We start from the raw sequence: 13,997 nt of genomic DNA on the forward strand, positions 1-13,997 counted from the left end.
ATGGTGATAGCCATGTTGAATTTCAGATATGAACATCATAAACCTTTTTTCTTCTATGCATAGTCATGTTTACACCTGCTTGCAAAATATGAGAGAAAAAATTTAGCATGAAAATGAATACCCAAATATAAAGTATAAGCAGAAACATGATCAACTATATGTCCTTTTCAATCAAGCCTGGGGATTTAAACAAATAAAACATTATATACTTGGCTTGAGGTGGTTACTAATGCAGAATGCTACATATGCATTGTTAAACAATGATATATACCTACACCCATGCTGCTAGATAGAGACAAAATTTACATGTAAAGTGTACTCCATTCTTGTCACTCCTGTGTATCCCTATGATAGTGAGCTTAACATCACCATGGTGGTTGGTTGAAATGCTGATGCTCATTTCTTAACCCACCTGGATTTACCACATCAGAATGTTGTGTTTTTGAGTACATCTTAAGGCTTTAATAGCTCTACTAGGGGGTTAATTAAGCTCTAATTCAATAAACAATAAATACTATTCATAATATCCTCTGTGTATGCCCAAGAAAAATTAAATGATGTAGCCCTATATGAGCATTCCAAGTATACTCTCATATGCCCTAAATATGAAGGGAGGAAAGCCACCGTTGTCATAGAGATAGATGGCAAGATAGAGGGAGCTGTTTATGATGTAGCTAATTAGCCTTACCAAAATGAAAGCCTTTTAAAATTCCATCTCCTTTATAGGGATGAATTCCTTAAAATCCATTTTCAGTTGCTTTCACACTTTTTAAATCTTTTGCTTCTCTCAAAAGTATTTGCTGCTCTCAATGTTTACTTTAATTATACATAATAAAAGTGACAACTTTTTTCTAGAAAATATACAACAACTAATCAGGAAGTGTAGATTTAAGAAATACCACTCACAGTATCTTTCTGACTTATTTTTTTTTTTCTCACCATAAACATCAAAATCATCAAATGGTAAAAACAAGATGTGTTGATTTCCATAAAGCAGGAAATATCAACCTAAGTTATTTAATGGAGTGTGGTGGTGATAAATAAATTTATATTTTATTTTTGTCTTTAAAAAAATGTAAGAAATATTTCATTTTTCATATGTTATCCAATGAGATTTCCAAATGCTGAGTAGATATCCTGGAAAATCAAAAATAAATTTATATTTATCCTTTTGTTTGATAATTCTTATCTGGGAAAAGTTTAAAATGAAATAATAAAGAGAATGGGATCCTCACCAACCCTCTTGACAAGGCATTGTGATCATAAGTAAAATGAAAGAAATAGAAAGAATATAGAGTATTGCTATCCTTAAAATAGCACTGGAACTCCTCAAAAACATTTTCTTATTTGTTTACAGGTTAATGAAGAGTACTAACAAGGGGATTTTCTTTCTTGCCAGTAGTTTCCATGTATAATATTCAGCCACCTAGTGATAAAATTGTGCCAGGTGGATGTTTTCCAAGCATGCAATAGTTACAAATTTATATTTATTAGTTCCTGGAGACAGATAAAAATACAACAGCAAATAGTTCTACCTGCTGAATAAACATGCATAAGTGTCTGAGATACAAATGCGGACAGACTCAAAAATGTCCTGATTCACACAGAGAAAAAACTTGCTTTATATTTGCACAAAGATGAAAAAAATCCATTGTATTAAATAAGCCTAGAATAATTTACCTTAGATTATTATGTAACAACTAAAAAAAGGTTAGGAAGGTCTGGAGAGATGGCCTAGTGATTAAGGCATTTGCTTGTGAAGTCTAAGGACCAAGGTTCCACTCTGTAGAACCCATGTGCGCCAGATGTATATTAGTGACACATGCATCTGGAGTTCATTTGCAGTGGCGAGAGGCTCTGGTAAACCCATATTCTCCCATTCTCTCTTTCTCAAATTAAAAAAAAAATGAAAATTAAAATATTAGAAATAGCTAATAAAAAGTTTTTCAATAACCATAAATGGCATAAAGCAGATAGTAAACTATGTATGAACACTTTATGTTTCATGAACACTAATAGCACTTTTTAAGAAGTGATTTGCAGTTATGTAAAAAAATCAGCATTGAATGAGAAGTGATACATAAACACAGCATTAACATTCTCCATGATTTCGTTTCAACACCTTAGATATACTGAGAGAAGTTGTCTACCTTGATATATGCCCTATGTACCTCCCCCTACCAATGACCATCTTTAAATTCTACTTTTTAAGTATGCTCTTGAAGTTTAGACATTAATATTTTTATTTCAACCTTTTTCTGCCTTCAAGGTTTTATAGCACTATTGATTTCTCTGCCAGTGGATCATTACACTTTTTGAGGACCACTCTGCTACCAGTTTGTAAGTGCAGTTGCTGGAAAAATGTATTTTAAGGAAGCCATACTTAGATCATGAGAAAAAAATCAAAAGAGGAGAAAGTAAAGGAAGGGATTTATTGGATCTTGGATCAATAGTATTTGACCTTATCCAGCATCTAATTGATTGGCTCTTCAAATGTGTAAAATGGAGGATTGCACTCTCAGTTAGAGAGGCTGTTTTACAGCCACTATGCACAACTATATTGATCATAACTGCATTAGGTCACAGTTATCAGTTAATACATAGGTCAGATTTAAGAATTCATTACGTGTTCTGCAGAGCCGTAATCCATCTGTAGCTTCCCAGATGTTGATGACAATTAGTGTGAACAAGAGTCAAAATTTTCAATCACACCTCCTAACAACACTTTTTGCCACTGTCTATAGCAATTGTTAAATAATACTAGGACAAGATTGAATATTTTCAGCAAATTAAATATCTGTATTCACTTAGAATTCCTATATAAAAACCTTTACTCTGAGGATGGTCATATTCTAAACAGGGACATTTGTGCAAATAATTGAGGTTAAGTGAGGGCATAAGGGTGAGTATCTGCTGTTATTAGTGTCTTTTTAAGAAATACCAGAGAACTTCCATACTCTCCATCTCCATTGGAGCATTGAGCAGTGTTCTAGTGAGAACATGGGAGATGGTGGCCTCTCATAACAAATGCAAACAGACCTCAGAATAAATGTTTTCTGTTTTCACTTCCACATTTAATTCTAAGCCTCAAGCAACATGAGAGGTACAAGGATGCCATTTAAGTAACCCAGTCCATGTTATTTTGTCAAGACCATGTGAGTCAAGATGCAGTTATATAGCGTTTACAAAATATCATAATCAGCAAAATCCAGTGTTACAGTCAGGTTCACATTGCTGGCAGAAAACACCTAAGGAGAGCAGCTTGTAGGGGAAGAAAAGGACTTTGGGTTACAGACTTGAGGGCAAGGACCTGGATGGCAGGGGAAAACAATAGCATGACAAGAGGGTAGATATCACCTCCTGGTCAACATCCGATGGACAATAGCAACAGGAGAGTGTGCCAAACACTGGCAAGGAGAAACTGGCTATAACATCCATAAAACCACCTCCAACGTACTGCCTCTAGGAGGATTCAATTCCCAACTTGCAAACAGCTGGTAATATGACATTCAGATCACCTAAGTTTATGGGGGACACCTGAATCAAACTACCACACACCAGTCATGACAGTGACAATTAACAAAGCAGATGTATTTGATTGGAATGTCCATTGATATTCTATTAAAGTTAAGACATTCTGTTTACATTATTACATTGTGTGCAGCTCATTCTAATTTTAATCTACAAATGCTGTACAAAAAAAATATATGAGGTGGAATTGGTTTAAAGTTTAATTTTGCTAGAGTGGTAATCTACAGTGGACCAAAATCAAGGAGCTATAGCATGGATTTCTATGTTGTAGTATCTTTTTGAGCTTACAACTTTGCCCATGTCCATTAATTGCTTTAAAATTTAATTTCACCTTTGTAAAATCTAGAAAAGAATATATGATTTTTATGAGATTTAACTGATGTAATATGAATGGAGTTCAGTGCTTGAAGCTGTCAGTTCTAAATATCTAAAAACTTGAAATATTGTTATGATCTTCCATTATTTCATAAATATTTACTTGATTAGTGAAAATATCTTATTTGTAATCCACATGAATTAATCTATTGTATATTGTTCTTCTTTCACCCATTATCACATTAGATATACCATTAGCAACTAATTTGTCATAAAGGCAAGAAGTTACTCAACTGGTAAATTTGGTGGTGTTAGCAGTTGGAGAATCTTGTCCTAACATATAAATAGGGTCATATCACCTTTTCAAAATTAGTTTCTATCATGATCACATTATTTTCTAGAACTTCTGACCTTGCTTAAGATGCTCAGGGTCAAAATGGGCTTATGTAGATGAACTCTTCCCCTATATGTCAGTTGATTATTTCCAGTTGGTCTCAGAACCTTTGTAAGAATGTGAATGAGTCAGGATTAACCATATTATTCAGTAAAAAAGAAAATCACATTTCTGTGTATGAACATTTTCTAAGTCTATGTAAAGTAGTCATTCTCAGTGATCCCACATTTAAAATGAAATGAAAGATGTAGGAAAATTGTGAAGAGAAGAATGACATCATTTGAAATTTTTCAGAAGTTCACTCTGATTCAATTAGAAGCCTGCATGTAGGAAACATGACACACGTCTAAATTGTTAGGAGCATTTTCACATAAATCAGTAAGGAAATTTTGGTGGAAGAGCTGGAATCAAGTGATGAGTGTCAAATTTTGAATTTATTCTATCTGCAGAATATAAATGTGAATTGAATATAGAAAGGAGTAAATGATAGCCCAACTATTTGTAAAATATTCTTTGATTATCTCCATACTTTCTCAATAACAAATTCCTGATCAGAATCAACTTAGGGAAAGAAAGGCTTTATTTTGACTTACAGTTCTAGAGGTTACAGTCCTTCGCTAACACTGTGGGGAAGATAGGGCAGGAACAGGGAGACAATGTCTCACCACAACAGAGTCAGGAAGGTGAGGAAGGACTAGAAGTCAGGCCAGACTACAAAATCTCCAGGCCACTTCCTCCAGCGAGCCTTCAACCTCCTAAAGGTTCAGAACCTTGCTGAACAGTGCTACCGCCTAGGGACCAAGTATTTAAACTCATGAGCCTATGGGTGATATTCACTATCAAAAATCACAAGGTTTACTAAGAGGCCAAAAAAAAAAAAAAAAAAAAGATCTGGGACTATATGAGAAACAGGAGTCTGGAGGCTGGAGGCTGGAGGCTGGAGGACTTCCAGGGCTGGCATCTCTATATTGTCATGAGAATAGGCAACATCAATGAACTTAGAGATTCATAACTGAGCAGTGGAAAAATCTTTAGAATATTTAACATTTAAGGGTATAATCAAGAAGATTTGTGAAAAATAAAAAGACAGAGGAGTTATAGTATGAACAATGGGGAAAGGACCAGGAATGAATACCATGGTAAAATCAAAGGTTTCTTCCAGCAGTACCATTCAGTACCTAAAATATAGTCAAGTTAAGAGCGAGGAACAAAGATCCCTTACACAAACCCTTCCAAGCTCTCAAGGCATTCAGCTGTCATGGGCTTGATTGGCTTATCTTGAAATTCTTCTCTAACTGTTCCTTTTGCCCTTTGTCATCATCTTTTGTTTATCCAGTTGGCAAAGCTTCCACTACTCACTAAGCAAGATAAAGACAGCAAGTACCCTGGGTACTGGAGTTCACCATCAGCAACACTATGACTCTGGAAGCTATTGTGTTCTCATGAGCTGCTTATGACGGTGCTGGCATGAGACACCCCTAGAAACTGGAATCCAAGAGCCCTGCCAAAGCTGTAGGCTGCCCTGCTGTGCAGAGAGCTTTTGATGTGCCAAAGCTGTTTTCTGCATCCACCAATCTGTGATGCCACCAACTGATACAAAGTAGTAGGAGACATTCTTTAACTTGTATGTATTGGTCATAGACTTCGTGCCCTGTATAGCAAATAACGAGTAAGATGCTAAAAACTGGAACAGAACTTGAAAGGCTTAAATCATTGCCTTATATCCCAAATCTTCCCTTTTCTTGGACAAGCAAGGTATGCATTCTTAAACTTGATCACTCGACAATGCGTACCAAGAGTCTACCATGTGCATCCCAACTCTAGACAGCTCGATGTGCTGGCTTAGAAAATATTTCTCTCATTCAGCTGACCTGAGTTCTCTAGGCATTTGAGTCCCAGGTTGTCAGATTCTGTTCTTCAGTAACGTACTGTGTCAGCTTCTGAGGAGGCGGTCTACTATGAACATATTAATAAAGCTATTATTTATTTATGGGTGTGGGGGGTGGGTAGTATGTGTGTGTGTAGTATTTGTGTGTATGGTTTATACATGTGCATGTGCCCTTGTGGTGCCCCCATGTACCTGTGTGCACTGGGGAGGACTCACCTGCTGTAGTGGCACCAGCAAAAAGTCTGGTGTCCCACTCTTCCACCTGTCCTTGTTTGAGCCACGGTCTCTTGCTCATCCCAGAGCTTGTCTATTTTGGTGAGCTAGGACTCCCTAGGTCTCTGCTCCCCTACAAGATTGTGGTTACAGGGCTGGAGAGATGGCTTAGCGGTTAAGCGCTTGCCTGTGAAGCCTAAGGACCCCGGTTCGAGGCTCGGTTCCCCAGGTCCCACGTTAGCCAGATGCACAAGGGGGCGCACGCATCTGGAGTTCGTTTGCAGAGGCTGGAAGCCCTGGAGTGCCCATTCTCTCTTTCTCCCTCTATCTGTCTTTCTCTCTGTGTCTGTCGCTCTCAAATAAATAAAAAATTAAAAAAAAAAAAAAAGATTGTGGTTACAGGTATGCAGGGCCAATGAATGTTTAGATACTACTAATGTGCACATGAGCTGGCAACTCCTTTTTCCATCTCTCTAATGTCTGCCTCCTTTGTTTGAACAGGTTAAATACCAGCCTAAAACTTCTACTAAGCAAAATCTTAAGTGTGATGAGAAAAGAAAGCTTAATTGTGTGGTGTGCAGTGTGAGCACTGCACAGAGACCTGAGGCTTAGAGGAAGTGAAATGCAATTGTTTGTCCAAAGGGAAGACAATGTGGATGACCAGAAAGGTTTAAAGTGTGATGAGGAAGTAGAAACTATTAAGCATTCAGTTAATCATTATCAGAACAAAAAGAAAGGTAATTATCACCACATAAACACTAGAGTGATAAAACACTGGGATAAAAGATAAAGTATTGGGCTGGAGGGATGGGCTTAGCGGTTAAGGCATTTGCCTGCAAAACCAAAGGATCCAGGTTCGATTCCCCAGAACCCACATTAACCAGATGCACAATGGGCTCACCCATCTAGAGTTCGTCTGACGTGGTTGGAGGCCCTGGCATGCCCATTCTCTCTCTCTGCCTCTTCCTCTCTCTGTGTTGTTCTCAAATAAATAGAAATAAAAATAAAAAATACAGATAAAGTATTATTTTCTTACTGGGTTTTATTTTTTGGTGGTTTTTTGTGGTGAGGGGGTGGCGATGGTGTTTGACATGGGATAAATATTGAACAGTTCAACAGAGGATGGAGTCTGTGGACAGAGCCAATTGAATAGGATAGTTCTGTGGTGGAAATTTGGGGTAGTGAGAGAGTGAGTTATTGATGACGTCTTAGCATTGTGCTGCTAATCCAGGGATACCAGAAATATGATAGTAATGGGGTAAAAGCAAGCAACTTCAAGATTAGAATAAAAACCATGGTGGGCCAGAGCGATTGCTCAGTAGTTAAAGGAACTTGCTTGCAAAGCCTGGAAGCCTGGGTTTGATTCCCCCCAGTACCCATATAAAACCAGATGCACAAAGTGGCACACATATCTTGACTTCATTTGCAGTGGCAAGAGGTGCTGGCCTGTCCATCCATTCTCAATCTATCTCTATGTCTCTTATATAAATAAATAAAATATATTTTTTTTTAAAAGTCGATGTATTTGTTCTCTGAGTAAACTACAAAGAAAGGAATGCAAAGGAATGGGATAAAGAAAGCGGGAGCTTAAGGATTCTCTGTTAAATATCAGGTGGTGACATTTGCCAGCAGTGAGGTGGTTAGTCCTGGACGGAAGCCCCAGGAAAGCTTCCATGTTGCCAGGTCCCATGAGTCAATAAGCACTGATTAAAGGAATCGTTGAACAACAGTCTGGGTCAAGTTGAGGTTGAACAACACAGATTAGTAGAAGAGCCTGTCAACACCACTTTCTGCGTTGCTCCTGCAAGAGCTGGCAGCTCAGAAGGGAAACGAAGAAAGCAAATGTGGTGAGGCATTCGCACGGTAGAGAGTTAGCCAGCTGGGAGCACCTGGAGATCATCAGCTCTAAGTTGTCCAAGGTCTTTGCAGACTTTGAAAGGGCTGATCCAGAGGGTGAAGGGTAGGCAGGAAGTGAAAGGGGCCAAAGAACTATTAATTAACCAGGGAATGGAAGTGCCTAAGGTAGTATGTGTCCCAGCTAGAAGGAAGAAAATGTCCAGTGGTCCCAAGAAGCACACAGAGTGAATTTGTTTGTAGGCAATATAAGAAGTCAAATACTGGGGGCGTGTTGCAATTCTGAATAATAGAATTTTTTTTCTTATTCTGATATATATATATATATATATATATATATAAATTTGTAGTCTGTTTGATAGCTGAAGGCCTGAAACACTTGTACATTTAGAATACAATGAATGATATGGGAATTGCAACTGTGAACAGTGTTTTTTTTTATTGAAACTGAAAAGTATTAAAATTCAAGATGCAAATGCAATATACTCTTGCATTCTACTTGTTATTACATATGTTCAGAAACATGAATACATTAAAGTACACTTGCTATGCAATGGATACAAAGCTCTAATATATTTTTCTTCATAAGCATTCTTAAATTTTCAATGCTAAGTAGATTTTATAACAGTGTATAAAAGTTGTACATAACTACTAGCCATAACTTATAATTGTAACACATGCCACAGGTTTTGTTGTAAAAATGTGGACATTTGGCCAAAAAACAACCCTCAGGAGTTGAGGGAGTTAATGCATTATCAAAATCTTAAATATATCTTAATGGAATGATTCTATTTTTGTGAGAATCAACATGTTTATTTTTCACTAGTGTGGCTTTTTAAGAAGTCTTTATGACTGCAATTCCTTTTATTGAAAGTTAATAAAAACAACATAGTTTAATATTTTTTGTGTGATTCATACATTTCTAGGGTGGCAAGGGCCCATGGGAATCCATCTAAGCTAATTTCCCACTTTTCAGATGTATGTAGCACACCCATATGATTACCTGACTTGGAGACAATTAGGGGAAGGACTGTGACTTGCAGCAAAAGCCAAGGGCCCCTCACCAGTGCTTTCTGAACAGGATAAACTGTGTCCTTTATCTCATGAAAGATGGAGATTTTAAAATTAAACTTCTATATCCTGTCCTTCCAAAGTACCCCTACCCCAACAGGCCAGACTGCTAGACTAACCGCGGGCCTTGGAAGTGGTCATTACTGTTACTGCAATGCTGTGATGTGTAGCTGTATGGCACAGTTTAAGACCCTGACACTCACTCAGAAGGTTTACCCTCTCCAAAATAAGCCTGAACGCCTTGCTTTTCGAAGTGAGCAGATTAAGTGCCAAACTTTTATGCCAAGGGTTATTTCAGCAGCTGCATGCTTTAAGTACTCCTCCTGGTCGCACAAGGCAGGCAGCAGGCATGTCTCTGTAGGCAAGAGGGGATGTTTTCAGAGTTTACATGCTCATCACGGAAGGTAACCAAAGATGAATGATGGCAAGGAGGTTATCACTGTTGCTGTGTGGGGTGTTCACAAATAGTCAAGAAATGCTTGCTGTTTTGTTCCTACATCAAGAGAAGGCAAATGCTCCCTATTAATTAAATGCATTTGGCTTGGCTGAGTATGTGTGACAAACAGAGATGTGCCAAACTGCCGGAAAATAATTTGGGTCATCAGCAAATCACCGCGCCTGCCAGTTTTCAGACAATCCCTCGTCCTTGTGTGCTGTCACAGCTCTGTTCCATTAGCTATTTACCATCTGATGAGTGGAAGAATACACTAATCTATTTCTAGGAAAAGGCACCCTATTTGATTGGTAGCTTGTTTCTTACAAGTGTTCTGTTTTTGTGTTTCCTAATTGTTTGTGGCCTTCCCCCCAGAGTGTGATATAAAAAGAGAGAGAGAGAGATGAACCAAATTTAAGACAGACTCCTCTGCTTTATCCTGAGGAAATGACAATTGTTTGTAGATTAGCTAACACTCAGGCTATTCTTCCAGACATGTGGAGGAGCATTTATGACAGGGGACGTTGTAATATCTGTTCCTTTGACAGCAGGCAGCTTTCTTTCCTCATGAATAAGGTCCAAAAAAGATTTAAGCCCTTTAGTTTATAGGAAATTCTGGATAAACCTCTTACTAACACATAGAAAGTACTTGCCAAGATGGGATAAAGTAAAACACTGATGAATCAGCATGCAGCCTTCATCTTGAAGGGCCTCATTGCTGGGCCCTTTTGAATGTGCCAAGGTTTGGCCTTATACAAGAGAGATGTGGTAAGGAAATGTCTTTGATAATTCAGTGAATGAGTCCATCATGCTTTGTAAAGGGATAGGACTTGATTCAAACAACCCTGTCTGATAGGACACAGTGTGTGCATGGTTGGGAAAAAAAATTACCTCATTATAGCTGGGCACTGCTGGCCTTTGGAGTGAAATGAGAGAAAAGCTTGCTCTGGTACTTCTGCTGATAAAATTCACCTTCTGGAACCCAACCAAATCCCAGCATATATCATTGGAGAGAAATAAAGCAGTCAAAAAATTGTATTCCGAAATAGGCCTGGAACATCTTGGCAACTGCTAAAGCAACACGAATAAGCAGCCGTGCCCTACTAGCTCGACCCTTAAATTATGCAGCTGTTCATTACCCGAATTATACATCTCAGGCTGCCCTTTGGAAAAAGCCATAGAGCACAGAGCTGGAACAATCCCTGAATTATAGTACAATAAGAAAGACCTCCAAAAGTGTCACACGCATGTAGAGGAAGATAAGAAAGGCCATCTTAAGTTCTTGGCATTTTAACGAAGGCAATCAAGGAAGCCTTTGGATTCTTTAGTTTTCTTTCTCTACAATTCATTTACATTTTTGTGTTACTTAGACAAAGCATCCCATTCATGTGTCAGCAGTCCTGTGTCCATCCCCTCTGGAGATGTGTGCATGTTTGGGTGTAAGCCACACCGTAGTTACTGATGGGTCCCTTATGCAATGCTAATACTGGCAGCCGCAAGCCTACTGCATTTATACAACTAGGTATGGCAATATTTACTACTACACCAAATAAAGACATCATAAAAACATGGCCATCACTGAGAAAAGGGCAAAACTCTAAAAATTTAATTTTCTCCTTGTACTAGATTTTCCATTTTTAACAGTGTGATACATACTAATTAGGCTGAGACTTGAACGGCACATTTGGTTTACTTTAATGTAATAGCATGGCCTTTCATTGAGTATACTACATTAGCAATACTTGTATTTGTATTCAGTTTGTTGTGTTAATATGTGTGTATAGTTTTGTACCATTATTAGGTTGAGTTAAATGTATGTTTTTTGCAGTTTATACGTAGAGGACATAATGAATGAAGATACTGACACTGTATGATTTTCTCTCTCTCTCTCTCTCTCTCTCTCTCTCTATATATATATATATATATACATATATATATATATATATATATATATATATGTATGTATATGTGTGTGTGTGTGTGTATTTTGTTTTTCTGAGGTAGGGTATTGCTCTAGTTCAGGCTCACCTGGAATTCACTATGTAGTCTCAGGGTAGCCTTGAACTCATGACAAGACTCCTACCTCCGCCTCCCAAGTGCTGGGATTAAAGTCATGTATCATCATGCCTGGCTTTCATTCTTTATATTTAAATCAAATGGACAAACTAACACTTGATAATTCATTCATGGAACAGTAAGTACTTTGGTAGATGGCTTCAACACCCTTGTGCTTTAAACAAACACCGATGACACACAAGAAGTGAGCTGTAGATAAAGGAAAGTGAAGATGATTCAACCTTCACTTATCTTCCAGACTATGCTTTCTGGGCTCCACCTCTTCCAAATGAGTGGAGTAAGCATGAAACCCTCCTTCCCTAAAACAGTCTCCATGACCTAGCTGCAGAAACTGAGAATATGTAACTGCAGCAGTGATTGGGCACTTTCAACATAGATTATGGACATTACAATGTGGAGATTTTTCAGGTTTATCCAGGTGAACCCATTCTAATCACATATGCCATTTAAGGCAGGTAATTTCCTCACCTAGAGACAAAAATGCATATGGGAGAGGTCAACCTCAGTGTGGGAGAAGGACTCCTATGTTGTCACAGGTTAGAAACACAGGGGAATGCTAAGTAATGGAGCTCCAAGGTGACCGCCAAGGAAGAAGCAGGTATCAACACTATATAATCCACACCAGAGTCAATGAAATAAGCCTGATTGCTTCATCCCCTGCCCCTCTGCAAAGCAATGTTGCATTGCCTAGAACTTGATTTTAGCTTTGCATGGTGGCTTTGTGACAGTCAGCTTATGTGGGGAGTGTATCAGCTGCATTTGTTGCTAAAGGAAAATACCTAACTAAATCAACCTAACATAGCATGTGTTTAACTTGGCTTTCCATCACATCTATCACGGTGGTAAAGGGTTGATGGCACAAGGGTGAGACAGCTGGTTACATTGTGTCCACAGTTAGTAGGCAGAGAGAGATAAATGACCATGTTTCATTGGATTGCTCCTTTTGGTTTAGTCCAGGATGGCGGCCCACATAGTGCTGCTGCCCATAGCCAGGGTAAATTTTCCCAACTCAACTGAAACTCTATGGAACTGGGAAACAACCCTTTCAGGCATGGCCAGAGGTTTATATGTTGGATGAATTGAAATGTTGTCAAATTGTCAATCAAGATAAAACAGAGGAAGTGATAATGTAAAAGAATTCCTGTGCAGTATGCTGCAGCAAACAGGAATGTGATACCTGATAAATGGACTCTAGAGACAGAAGTAAAAGGTTTGGGGCTTGATGCTCACTGTGGGTGTGATCTCACTCAAGGGACTTGATCTTGCTGTTCCTCATGCTCATTGCCCATTAAAAAGAAAAGAAATAGGACAGTGGTATCTATAGTGTATGAGGAGTAAAATCATTAACATGTGTAATTTCAGGAACAAAGTGCTTCATATATACTAATAATACTAAGACCCATGTCAAATGACCATTATTATTGTTATAGAGGTGATATGGTCACTTCTATAAAAAGGATTTTAAATTGCCACATTTTCTTGATTTTCAAGAATGTTTTTTAAAAATAACAGTAACTGGGCTACACAAATGGTCCAGCAGGTAACAACATTTGCCATGTGAGCACGAGGGCCTAAGAGGGTCCCGTGCTCCCTGGAGAGTTCTCCTGACGAGTTGAGCATGGACAGGTAGGTTCAGTGAGACAGTGAGAGGCTTCTTCTCATGGAAGCACATGAATAAAAAATAAAATTAAATTAAATAAAATAAGAGAGAAGGTCATTCGATGGTTATGGCTGCCCTAGACACGAGCATAGAAATGTGTATTCATCACACATATACACCATGCCACACTACCCCAGAATAAAATAAAGAAATAAATACATAATAATAACAGTAACTGTACTTAAAATTTCGAATAGAACTTCAGTTTCTTTGAACGTTGGAGTAGGAGTATGTACTTAAATGACATTGCGACAATCCTGAAGTAGTATTTATGCAAATACCCTAAGTCTCGAAAGCCTTGAAATTCTTTTCCAAGGTCACAGTGAAAGAACTGAGAGGACTTCTATGCCTTAAGCAGTCCTTAGCAGAGGCTGGCCGGAAGACAGTGTCTGCCCTGCACATACGAGCAAGATCAGCAGAACAAAGAAAAACAGAGTCCTATGTGCTCTGTACTATTACTCTGCTTACCTGTTAGACCTACCTTGCACCCCCATTTTCAAAGGAGAGAAATGACCACTAATTCTCCCAACCCAGCTCTTCCTTTACAATAGGCAGAATATTG

General features: G+C 38.3%; 1 protein-coding gene and 1 pseudogene across 6 annotated transcripts in view; both read left to right on the plus strand.

The window, feature by feature from the left end:
* The window catches only part of Pcdh9 (protocadherin 9), a 943,568-nt gene that overhangs the window by 882,885 nt on the left and 46,686 nt on the right, over positions 1-13,997 (plus strand). The window lies entirely within an intron of this gene.
* LOC105944432 overlaps positions 6,964-13,997 on the plus strand; it is a 34,475-nt pseudogene continuing 27,441 nt past the window's right edge.

Source organism: Jaculus jaculus, chromosome 3, assembly GCF_020740685.1.
Source record: "Jaculus jaculus isolate mJacJac1 chromosome 3, mJacJac1.mat.Y.cur, whole genome shotgun sequence".
In the NCBI taxonomy this organism is placed as follows: domain Eukaryota; kingdom Metazoa; phylum Chordata; class Mammalia; order Rodentia; family Dipodidae; genus Jaculus; species Jaculus jaculus.